The sequence below is a fragment of the Bombina bombina genome, chromosome 3 (assembly GCF_027579735.1).
Source record: "Bombina bombina isolate aBomBom1 chromosome 3, aBomBom1.pri, whole genome shotgun sequence".
NCBI lineage: Eukaryota > Metazoa > Chordata > Amphibia > Anura > Bombinatoridae > Bombina > Bombina bombina.
Genome location: NC_069501.1, coordinates 808,780,008 through 808,793,473, shown reverse-complemented (window position 1 = coordinate 808,793,473; position 13,466 = coordinate 808,780,008). Strand labels below are relative to the sequence as shown.

Genomic DNA, 13,466 nt, shown 5'->3' with positions numbered 1-13,466 from the left:
AACAAAATCTACACACTACATAACAAAATATCTAGAGTCCTGCTAAATGTAGGCAATCTCTCTGAGACAATAAAAAAACTAAAATTTTCAGAGATAAAGGGATATTAATGTATATGCATCAGAAATGAATCACTGTTTCACAAAAAGATCTGAATACATAATACCTGTTTTAAAATTATCTAAAACTGTAATTTTAACCAAAAATTAGCATTGTTTTGTAGTTCATAGACTGGAAAGCCCTTTGAGAGTTGTTTTCACATCTTCATTAAATATGGACTATCTGGGACTAATATAACTGAGCTCCGGGAACACGTCTGCTAATAAATGTGAATCATGTAGGGAGTCAGGGTTCTGCGCTCTATTGAATGCACTTGGCTAACCTGCTTACCTGAATTATTCATTTCTTTCATGGTGGTAAGAGTCTACAAGACATTACTCCTGGGATACAACTTCTGGCTACTGGGAAGAGGCAAAGAGTTCCAACATTTCACAAGCTTGTAATCCCTCTCACTTCTCTGGAATCCCAGTCTAATGTATAGCCAAGAAATGGATACATATAGAGAAGTATGAAAGGAACAAGCAGGGTAAATGAGGTGCATACTAAGGCCCATATTTAACAAAGGTCTGTCGGACCTGATCCGACAGTGCGGATCAGGTCCGACAGACCTCGCGGAATGCGGAGAGCAATACGCTCTTCTTATTCAGCATTGCACCAGCAGCTTTTGTGAACTGCTGGTGCAACGCTGCCCCCTGCAGATTTGCGGCCAAGCGGCCACCAGCAGGGGGGTGTCAATCAACCCGATCGTACTCGATCGGGTTGAATTGCGGCGATGTCTGTCCACCTGCTCAGAGCAGGCGGACAGGTTATGGAACAGTGGGCTCGCCAGAAACACGGGCCCTAAGACTGCAGCCAAATGGAAAAATAAAAAGGACAGGTCTAGTGAACTGTAACTACCATGAAAGAATTGAATTTATCAGTTGAGCATAAATCTTGCATTTTCTCACATGGTGGTAAGAGTCCCCAAGCCATTACCCATGGGATATAATTCCCAAAGCTGTTTATTCTAGAAGTAAATGGGTTGGAAAAAGTTAAAGCAGGCACCTATTTCCAGCCACTAAGACTGTAGAACTTTCCTGTCAAAACTATCCAAAATGAAATGTGAGTTAAAAAGAGCAAGTTGCAGCTGTGCAATCTCAATAACAGAAGTCTCATTTTAAAAGGCACACAAAGTGGAACTAATTTAGTAGAATGGACTGTAACATTTCTGGAAGGAGGTTTTTGCTTCCAATAAAGCCATGCTTAATAAGAGCTTAAACCAAGAAGTTAAATTAACAACTATAGTCCTATGATTCATTCAGATGACAAATGATCTTTTAAAGAAGAGTTCAAATAACTCTTAAAACAAATAAGGTTCTCAGAAAAAGAAAATATCTGAACTTTTAGACTTACTTTGACTAGATCTAAAACAAAGATTTGAAAGTCAGAGGCCTTATAAGAAAACTGCAGATAACATCCAATGTAGGTCTGCATAACCAGATTTGTATAATCACTGGAGCAATCAGAATAATCGATTAGTGAAAGTGCTTGGTTTTAACTATGAATCTAAGAACATAAGGTCTAAATCTGAACTAACTCTAAAAAACAAAACTGGTATAAAACTCCATGACAGAGAAACCATACTCCCAGATTAAGAAATTATAAACTGAAGCAATACACCTTCAAAAAATTAACTTCTCCGTTTTAATCAAATGCAATTGATTTCCATTATTGGTAAGGAAACTAGAGGATTCCCTCAAAAGATCAAAATATTCCCTAGCAGTGACAAATGTATAGCTTAAAAAACAGAGACAAGTATCTCATTTAAGAAAAAAAGGAGGCCAAGTCTGAGAAGTAAGAAGATTGCACAAAGTACACATATATATTAGCAACTTCGCCTCCTGAGAAACCAACTCCTTGCCCTCTCCTGAGTCCCAGACTACACCCCAGCTGGAGACTGGCATCAGTAGAAAATATTGTCCAAAAGGACTAATTTAAAAAAAAAAAACACCTCCAGATAACTGGAGTGGAGAATAAACGACTGTTATACAGATATTGTAATCCCAAAACAAAGGAAATAGCAAGCCAAATTGATAAGGCTGATACATAATGTGCAAAAGGACATCTGATGGTGAAAACATTCACCTGAAACTTCCATAAATAGAACAAATAATGGAAGAACAAGCTGTCTGAACTTGGATCTGCATTACTCTATAAGAAAAAGTTGCATTGTACAATCTACAAAGACTGAGAAATAAAACTCCTAACTAAAGGATTCTACCCCCCATGCCTGCGAAGAGCAATAGTAAACAGTTGTTATAAATACAGCTAAAGGAACAACATGGAATCCAAATCAAAATAGTTTTCATAAATGAAAACAAAGAAATACCCTGAGGTCTTAAATCATACAAAGGAACCTACACAAAAAAGTCTGTGAGCTATAGTTAGTTCCAAAGGAAGAGCCATAAACAAAAAGTGTTCGTCTAGAAAGACAAATTTAGGAATTGGTGGGGGTCCTAGAGGATAGGATATATGAAGAAAAGAATCCTTCAAATCCATTGAGAAAATAAATGAACCCAGATTAACAAGGGTAAAATGGACAAAACAGAATACATCTTGAAAGTAGTAACTTTAAGAAACCTGATAAAGTTTTGAGATCGAAATAAGCCAGAAAAGTTCCCTCCTTCTTAGGGACATGAAAAAACTTAACTAAAGGGATACAAAGGTAAAAAATAAAATGTGCATAGGTGCATTTCAATTTGAAATAGAAGTATTTTGCAAAATACTTACAATAGAAAAAATGCTTCTAATAATGGTTATTAGTGTTTTTCTGTGGCATACACACATCATTTAAAGGGACATAATACTCATATGCTAAATCACTTGAAACTAATGCAGAATAACTGTAAAAAGCTGACAGGAAAATATCACCTGAACATCTCTATGTAAAAAAGGAAGATATTTTACCTCACAATTTTCTCAGCTCAGCAGAGTAAGTTATGTGTAAAAAATTATACTTCAGTTACTGCCCAGCTGCAGGTAAAAAAAAAAAAGAAGAAGAAATGAACAGCAGCCAATCAGCATCAACAGTGCTGAGGTCATGAACTATTTTACTGTGATCTCATGAGATTTGACTTAACTCTCATGAGATTTCATAGAAAACTTCCATAAACTGAATAGGGAAATAAGATGAGTGTGCACGAAAGCTCGCTCCCTTAGCTGTCCCGGGACAGACATACTGAAGTGCTGCTTAGAAGTCCTTTACAATGGGATGTGGCTACTGAGGAACTTTTTAGGTAAAATATCTTTCTTTTTTACATAGAGATGTTCAGGTGATATTTTCTAGTCAGCTTTTTACAGCTATACTGCATCACTTTCAAGTGTTTCAACATTTGGGTATCATGGCCCTTTAAGGGCCCATGCACCAGTATTCAAACACCACAAGAGATTAGCATTAGGTTGTATGACACAAATTACATCTTCAGATACAATACACACCACAGCCATCTCTCTGAGCAAGCATGGTGTTTGAATACTGGTACACAGGCCCTCACAGGATGTGTGTGTATACCACGGAAAAACAGTAATAACTTTTACTAGAAGCATTTTTGCTAATGGGAATATACTGCAAAAATGCTTCTATTTCAAACTGAAATGCACCCATGAACATTTCAATGTTGACCATTTTATCCCTTTAAAAGCTTAGACCTTATTCCAAAAACTGGAACCAGCACTAGCATCTGCTATGTTGCAAGTCAAAAGCTGAGAGAAAAAGGAGTCCTGTCTGTACAAGATCTTTCAGAAGGAAGCCATAATAATATTCAACAAAGGAAAAGTTGACCTGAAGCCCATACTGTAACCATAGGCAATCATGAATAGAAACTAGAGATGAGGACATGTTGCAACTAGGCCCTTTGAGAAAGGAATAACCTACCAACCATCAGAATAGAAAACTAGATTGGTGGTTCAAGTTATTTGTAAGAGGAAGACTGCCTCTTAAAATAAAAAAAATTAAGGTACCTAGATTGACAAGGAACAAAAATGGCTAATAAAAACTTAAATTATGCTTACCTGATAATTTATTTTCTTCAGGCGGGGAGAGTTCACAGCTGCATTCATTACTTTTGGGAATTCAGAACCTGGCCACCAGGAGGAGGCAAAGACACCCCAGCCAAAGGCTTAAATACCTCCCCCACTTCCCTCATCCCCCAGTCATTCTGCCAAGGGAACAAGGAACAGTAAGAGAAATATCAGGGTGAAAAAGATGCCAGAAGAACAAAAAACTAAAATTACAGCAGCCCCATACAAAAACGCTGGCGGGGAGCTGTGGACTCTCCCTGTCTGAAGAAATTTTTTTTATCAGGTAAGCATAATTTAAGTTTTTCTTCATAAAGGGGGAGAGTCCACAGCTGCATTCATTACTATTGGGAAAACAATACCCAAGCTATAGAGGACACTGAATGCAAAACGGGCAAGTAGAAAAGGCTGCCTATTCTGAGGGCACCAAAGCCTGAAAACACCCAAACTTCACTAGAAGCCGAAGGGACAAAAAGAAACAGCCCAAGTAACTGCCCAACAGTTAGAACCAGCAAGGCCTTTGATAGAGACCGCTCAGGTTATTAGACTCGACCAGACCAAAAAACCCCTGAGGAAACAAACTCCCGCAGGTATTCAGCCTGCAAAACAAACTAACCCTCTACCCAAAGTAAGGGGAAGATCCACATTCCCCCAGAAGGGAAGAAAAATGACTCAGATAAGAGACTAGGGCGAAAGAAACCCCAAAGGTAACTCCAAAAGAGTAACCCAGAATGAAACAAGGCAAAACCAATTTTAAAAAAAAACTACCACCATTGGGGGGCGGAGCTAAGCCATGCTGGTAGATGGCTGCATCTTGAATTAGCTCCCAAGCCCTGTATCCTTAAGGCAATAATAACATGTTCCAGCAATGCCTTAAAACTTCAATACTGGCAACTTGTAATGAGCGGATAAAGCCAGAGAATTACTTTTTCTTTTGTTCTCCCCTATAGCCCAGGACCGGATCCCAAACGGAACGTGGCCTACTAAAATAGACTCACAAGCCGCCTCCCCAGTACGGCACAACTGCATCTGGGCCACATACATCAAGTGGTGCATACACGGCAATACCGGTGTTATAACTAGCCCCGTAACAGCAGGTTGAACAGAGGGTAAGGCTAGGGAGACTGCTAAAGACGCGGCAGAGACCGCAAAACAGCCGGACGACCCTGACAGCCTAGAAACAGTGCCACACCTCGCCCCCACACATATGGGTCACTCAGAAGCCAGAAAACAGGACAACCCATTCCTGAAGAGCTGCCCTGTTTAACCCATACAGTAGACAGCCCAGTATTGAGGCGACCATAGCCATAAGAGCCACCACGTGGAGGTAGGGAAATACAAAACTGCAGAGCACAATAAATAAGCTGCATTACACACACAGCCTACACCAAAAAAGGAAAGGAGAGAAAGTCTTTTCTGCGCTAAGTAAAGCACAGTATTCAGGAGATAGATTATCCTGCTCTATAAACAAATAACTTCAAAGCAGGCTATAATAGCAGTTAAAGGGACACTGAACCCAATTTTTTTCTTCCGTGATTCAGATAGAGCATGCAATTTTAAGCAACTTTCTAATTTACTCCTATTAGCAATTTTTCTTCATTCTCTTGCTATCTTTAGTTGAAAAAGAAGGCATTGAAGCTTCTTCTTTTTTGGTTCAGACCTCTGGACAGCACCTTTTTATTGGTGGATGAATTTATCCACCAATCAGCAAGAACAACCCAGGTTGTTTACCAAAAATGGGCCGGCATCTAAATTTACATTCTTGCATTTCAAATAAAGATACCAAAAGAATGAAGAAAATTTGATAATAGGAGTAAATTAGAAAGTTGCTTAAAATGTCATGCTCTATCTGAATCACGAAAGAAAATTTTTGGGTTCAGTGTCCCTTTAATGAATCTACAATTTATAATAATAAGATTAAAACCTGGTCTGTAAACACTCTTACAGACATAGTGCATAGCTGCAAAACGCATCAGTATACCCCTGCCTTTTATCATAACGTAATAAAAAAGCACTGCCTGAAAAATAGTACACAGAGCTTGCAAATTAGCACTCTCATATCCTAGCCATAAGCTGCCACAGGGAAGTGAAATAAGAACACCTAGAGAAGAGGGAGATATAAGAAAGAAAACCCTTACTTATTATATATCACTCCTCTAGCAAGATCTATACCAAAAGCTACATAACTGGTCTACTAACTTAAAATCCCTCAATTTACAAACAGCACACACCTGATGTGTGGTTATGCCTTGCAAGAGACAAAATAAATATGAGACTCAGCAAAAATCAAAGATGATCAAACAATATCTAATTCAAACTGAGACAGTAACACAACAAACTGAGAATCAGCCACGAAACTTAACTCCCACCACTGAGACTCAAATACAACTTTTAACCCCCGCAGCTAAAACAGACACCGTCTCTAAAGAAGACCTAAAATTACTCTCTACTAAAGAGGACATGAAAGAAATTATGTCAGAAATGCACTCAATGTTTGGGGAATTAAAAAAGGACATTGGCAAACTAGACCGCACAGTTAATACCTTAGAAAATAGCCATGAACTCACTAATCAGGACCTGCAGCAAGTCTCCTACCACCTGTATGCACATGATGAGACAATACGCTTCCTGATGAACAAAGTAGAAGATTTGGACAACAGGGGCCGCAGGAACAACTTGCGCATAAGGGGAGTACCTGAATCAATCCTACCTACAGCAATACCTGACTACTTACAGGACCTCTAAATGGCAAGCCAAACTCTCCTGACATTAAAATAGAGAGAGCACACAGGGCACTACGTGCCAAACCCCCTAATAAAGCCCTGTCACGTGATATAGTGGTGAAACGTTTACAATATACAGACAAAGAAGAAATATTGAAAAATGTGCATATTAAACAACAAGTAATGCACGCAGGAATTCGTATCCAGATATTTACCGACTTGAGCCCCACAACGTTGCAAAAAAGAAGGGAACTAAATTACATAACAGCAGTTCTGCGCGAACAGAAGATAGCTTACAGATGGGGATTCCCAGTAAGCATTATAGCCCACAAAGGAGACAAGACAGCCACCTTTAATACTTTTGATGACCTACAAAATTTCTGTGACATCCTACAAATTAAAATACACCCTCCAGAGAACATACCCTCTAACACCCAAATGAGAGAGGCAACGAAGACAGCTGGATTGGAAACAATACAGGGACTGTATACATTCTGCAAGGGCGGCTCACAAGCAGAGAACTCGAACACCACAGCGGAGAGATGACCAAACTGAGATACGTACCTATAATTGCCCAAGATACATCACCAACAAATAAGAAACCTTCAAAATGGGCAAGTACAAACACATTAACATGCCTGGCTAGGCAGATATATGTGCATATTTGCATTGACTAAAATATGAGCAAACTGGGCATTTTGCTCAGTTACACACTCCATAACAAAGAAATGCAGACTATTTATAATGATACCAGGTTAATGTTTATTGTTGTTGTAGTTTAAACTAGCACTAATCTAAGCTCACATTGTATTGTGTATTTAGAAGCTATTCAGAATGTGTATTTTGATCTACTACTATGCTACCAAGAGATGGAACGTTCCAATGTTATACGTTTTATAAAATACTATCTTTAAATGCCTAAGGGTAAGGGATACTACCCTTATTAGTATTTGACGCACACCCACGTGTGACTACTGTTTATTTGTGTTATATTACCACACTGACTTAACTTTAAACCCTGATTCACTCCTGAATTTTCCCTATCCATAAATACCGTTCTTAATCTCATTGAGACAGCTCCTTTGTACTCTACACATTAGCGATCTCACACCATAGAAAACATATCTAATAATAGCAAGTCTGCCAAGGACGAACTCAGTCTAGATAATGTAACTTAATCCACTACACTTACAAACCCCAACTAGAGGAACATTCCTCCTCTGTCCATGTTCCTCTCCTTTACCCCCCCTTTTTTTCTCTCCCCTCTGTGTCTTTAAATTATGGCAGACAATACCAAAAGCGATAACCCACCAAGATTATTACAGATTATCACAAATAATGCCACGGTACTAAATAGCCCCGAAAAAAGGTTGATAGCCTTTGGCGATATATATACAAACACAATGGTGACATAATATTTGTGCAGGAAACTCACTTTAAAAAAGATAGAGAACCTAAATTAATTTACCACAGATATCAAACCACATATTTGTCATCAGGATCATCTAAAACATGCGGAGTGGGTATCTTGCCTAAAAATAATCTGCAGTTCCAGGCAACGCATATCGAAAAAAATAGTGAGGGAAGATTCCTGATGGTGATAGGCCTCCTTTTTGGGAGACCTGTTACCTTGGTTAACGTTTATCTGCCCAACACAATAATGGCCAGGAACAAAAAACACAAGAACAACACATAGAAACATATTTCTCAGGTATTCACCTGCCTAACCTCACTGCAGAGAATATAGAATACCTCGACTCCTCAATTACCAATACGGAAATAGCCTCAGCAATCAAAAACATGCCAAATGGGAAGAGTCCGGGCCCGGATGGCTTTAGTGTGAAATATTATAAAACATTCAAAATTAAGCTTATACCATGGCTATCACTATTATTTAACACACTACAAGACAAAGGAGGTTTTCCACCTAATATGCTAGAGGCACACATAACTGTATTTCCGAAACCAGGTAAAGAACCAGACTGCCCAGAAAATTTCCGTTCAATATCCCTATTAAATACGGATATTACAATTTTCGCTAAAGTGTTAGCAAATAGGATAAATAAATTCTCCCTCAATTATCCACCTGAACCAAATGGGGTTCATACCAGGAAGGGATGCAAGAGATAATACTGTCAAGGTTTTATAACTCATGGCACACACGCAAGTAACCAAAACACCTATGGCCCTCATCTCTACGGACACTGAAAAAGCATTCGATGGAGTGAGCTGGCCATTCCTACGCACCACATTGTCCCACATGAAATTCAGTGACAAATTTATAAATCTCATTTTCGCCCTATACAGCGCACCCACAGCACAAATAAAAGTAAACGGCCTACTCTTGGATCGATTCAAAATCACTAATGGCACACAACAGGGTTACCCACTCTCAACAATTCTGTTTGTTTTAACTATAGAGACCTTAGCACACAAAGTTAGAAAGGACTACTCTATAACTGGGATCAAAGTGGGGGAAAGGGAATATAAATTGGCTATGTATGCCGATGCAATGATGTCCTACTGACACTCACGCACACTTCACTCCCTAGAGCATTGGAAACCTTCACAAAATACAGCACAGTATCAAACTTCCATCTCAACCTAAGGAAATCAGAGATACTAAATGTATCTATGTCCCAATCGGCTTTCTCACAGGCTGCTGAGAACTGCCCATTACATATTCAAAACATAAAAATGAAATACCTGGGAATATACCTTTCTCCTGACTTAAACACACTATTCGACTCTAACTATAACTTCCTATTACAATCCATAATAGGAGATATGTCAAATTAGAAAAACAAACCCATATCTTGGTTGAGTAGAATAAGTGTAATTAAGATGAACAATCTCCCCAGAATTCTGTATGTACTTCAGGCTCTTCCTATATCATAACCTCACAACTTCATTTACAAATTGCAAAGTCACATAGAGAAATACATCTGGAACGGCATTAGGCCTTGCATTCAAAAAACAAAATGTATGCTTACCTGATAAATTTATTTCTCTTGTGGTTTATCCAGTCCACGGATTCATCCATTACTTGTGGGATATTCTCCTTCCCAACAGGAAGCTGCAAGAGGATCACCCACAGCAGAGCTGTCTATATAGCTCCTCCCCTAACTGCCACTACCAGTCATTCGACCGAAGACAAGCAAGAGAAAGGAGAAACTATAGGGTGCAGTGGTGACTGTAGTTTAAACATAAAAAACACCTGCCTTAAAATGACAGGGCGGGCAGTGGACTGGATACACCACAAGAGAAATAAATTTATCAGGTAAGCATAAATTTTGTTTTCTCTTGTAAGGTGTATCCAGTCCACGGATTTATCCATTACTTGTGGGATACCAATACCAAAGCTATAGGACACGGATGAAGGGAGGGACAAGGCAGGCGCTTAAACGGAAGGCACCACTGCCTGTAAGACCTTTCTCCCAAAAATAGCCTCCGAAGAAGCAAAAGTATCAAATTTGTAGAATTTAGAAAAGGTATGAAGCGAAGACCAAGTCGCCGCCTTACAAATCTGTTCAACAGAAGCCTCATTTTTAAAAGCCCATGTGAAAGCCACCGCTCTAGTGGAATGAGCTGTAATTCTTTCAGGAGGCTGCTGGCCAGCAGTCTCATAAGCTAAGCGGATTATACTTCTTAACCAAAAGGAAAGAGAAGTTGCTGAAGCCTTTTGGCCTCTCCTCTGTCCAGAGTAGACAACAAACAATGCAGATGTTTGAAGAAAATCTTTAGTAGCTTGTAAATAAAACTTTAAAGCACGAACCACGTCAAGATTGTGTAATAGACGTTCCTCTTTTGAAGAAGGATTAGGACACAGTGACGGAACAACAATCTCCTGATTGATATTCTTATTAGATACCACCTTAGGAAGAAACCCAGGTTTGGTACGCAAAACTACCTTATCTGCATGGAAGATCAGATAAGGGGAATCACACTGCAAGGCAGATAACTCTGAAACTCTTCGAGCCGAAGAGATAGCTATCAAAAACAGAACTTTCCAAGATAAAAGCTTGATATCTATGGAATGCAGAGGTTCAAACAGAACCCCTTGAAGAACTTTAAGAACTAAATTTAAACTCCATGGCGGAGCAACAGGTTTAAACACAGGCTTGATTCTAACTAAAGCCTGACAAAATGCCTGAACGTCTGGAACATCCGCCAGACGCTTGTGCAAAAGAATAGACAGAGCAGAAATCTGTCCCTTTAAGGAACTAGCTGACAATCCCTTCTCCAATCCTTCTTGGAGAAAAGATAATATCCTGGGAATCCTGACTTTACTCCATGAGTAACCCTTGGATTCACACCAATGAAGATATTTACACCATATCTTATGATAGATTTTCCTGGTGACAGGCTTTTGAGCCTGAATTAAGGTATCAATGACCGATTCTGAGAAACCACGTTTTGATAAAATCAAGCGTTCAATCTCCAAGCAGTCAGATGCAGAGAAATTAGATTTGGATGGTTGAAAGGACCCTGAAGTAGAAGGTCCTGCCTCAGCGGTAGAGTCCATGGTGGAAGGGATGACAAGTCCACCAGATCTGCATACCAAGTCCTGCGTGGCCACGCAGGTGCTATCAAAATCACCGAAGCTCTCTCCTGCTTGATCTTGGCAATCAGATGAGGGAGCAGAGGAAACGGTGGAAACACATAAGCCAGGTTGAAAGACCAAGGCGCTGCTAGAGCTTGGCGTTCTGACGAGATGCCATGAGATCCAGTTCTGGTTTGCCCCAAAGTTGAATCAACTGTGCAAACACCTCCGGATGGAGTTCCCACTCCCCCGGATGAAAAGTCTGTCGACTTCGAAAATCCGCCTCCCAGTTCTCTAGATAGCTGATAGATGGCAAGAGTGAACCTCTGCCCATAGAATTATTTTTGAAACCTCCAACATTGCTAGGGAACTCCTTGTTCCCCCTTGTTCCCCCTTGATGGTTGATGTAGGCTACAGTCGTGATGTTGTCCGACTGAAATCTGATAAACCTGACCGCAGCTAGCTGAGGCCAAGCCTGAAGAGCATTAAATATCGCTCTTAGTTCCAGAATGTTTATCGGAAGGAGTGTCTCCTCCTGAGTCCACAAGCCCTGAGCCTTCAGGGAGTTCCAGACTGCACCCCAGCCCAGAAGGCTGGCATCTGTCGTTACTATTGTCCAATCTGGCCTGCGGAAGGACATACCCTTGGACAGATGGACCCGAGATAACCACCAGAGAAGAGAATCCCTGGTCTCTTGATCCAGATTTAGTAGAGGGGACAAATCTGTGTAATCCCCATTCCACTGACTGAGCATGCAGAGTTGCAGCGGTCTGAGATGTAGGCGGGCAAACGGCACTATGTCCATTGCCACTACCATTAAGCCGATTACTTCCATACACTGAGCCACTGAAGGGCGAGAAGTAGAATAAAGAACACGGCAGGAGTTTAGAAGTTTTGACAACCTGACCTCTGTCAGGTAAATCTTCATTTCTACAGAATCTATCAGAGTTCCTAGGAAGGAAACTTGTGAGAGGGGATAGAGAACTTTTTTCTTTGTTCACTTTCCACCCATGCGACCTCAGAAATGCCAGAACAATGTCTGTATGGGACCTGGCGATTTGAAAATTCGACGCCTGTATTAGAATGTCGTCTAGGTAAGGGGCTACTGCTATACCCCGCGGCCTTAGGACCGCTAGGAGTGACCCCAGAACCTTCGTAAAGATTCTTGGTGCCGTAGCTAACCCAAAGGTAAGAGCCACAAACTGGTAATGCCTGTCTAGGAAGGCGAACCTGAGAAACCGATGATGATCTCTATGTATCGGAATGTGCAGATAAGCATCCTTTAAGTCCACGGTAGTCATATATTGACCCTCCTGGATCATAGGTAGGATGGTTCAAATAGTTTCCATCTTGAAGGATGGGACCCTGAGAAATTTGTTTAGGATCTTGAGATCTAAGATTGGTCTGAAGGTTCCCTCTTTCTTGGGAACCACAAACCGATTTGAATAGAAGCCTTGCCCCTGTTCCTCCTTTGGTACTGGGTGGATCACTCCCATAACTAGGAGGTCTTGAACACAATGCAAGAATGCCTCTCTCTTTATCTGGTTTGCAGATAATTGTGAGAGATGAAATCTTCCTTTTGGGGAAGAAGCTTTGAAGTCCAGGAGATATCCCTGGGACACAATTTCCAACGCCCAGGGATCCTGACCATCTCTTGCCCAAGCCTGGGAGAAGAGAGAAAGTCTGCCCCCTACTAGATCCGTTACCGAATCGGGGGCTGACTTAGAGGCAGCAGCAGGTTTTTTGGCCTGCTTTCCTTTGTTCCAAGTCTGGTTAGGTCTCCAGACCGGTTTGGACTGGGCAAAATTTCCCTCTTGTTTTGTATTAGAGGAAGTTGAAGCTGCGCCACTCTTGAAGTTTCGAAAGGCACGAAAATTAGACTGTTTGGTCCTTAATTTGTTGGACCTATCCTGAGGAAGGGCGTGACCTTTTCCTCCAGTAATATCAGAAATGATATCCTTCAGTCCAGGCCCGAAAAGGGTCTGCCCTTTGAAGGGAATGTTGAGAAGCTTAGACTTTGAAGTAACGTCAGCTGACCAGGATTTAAGTAACGTCAGCTGACCAGGATTTAAGCCATAGCGCCCTA

General features: G+C 40.6%; 1 protein-coding gene across 1 annotated transcript in view; it reads right to left on the bottom strand.

Annotated features, from left to right (window-relative positions):
• Window positions 1-13,466, bottom strand: part of LOC128652530 (cohesin subunit SA-2) — an 851,571-nt gene that overhangs the window by 384,491 nt on the left and 453,614 nt on the right. The gene's annotated exons all lie outside the window — the stretch shown is intronic.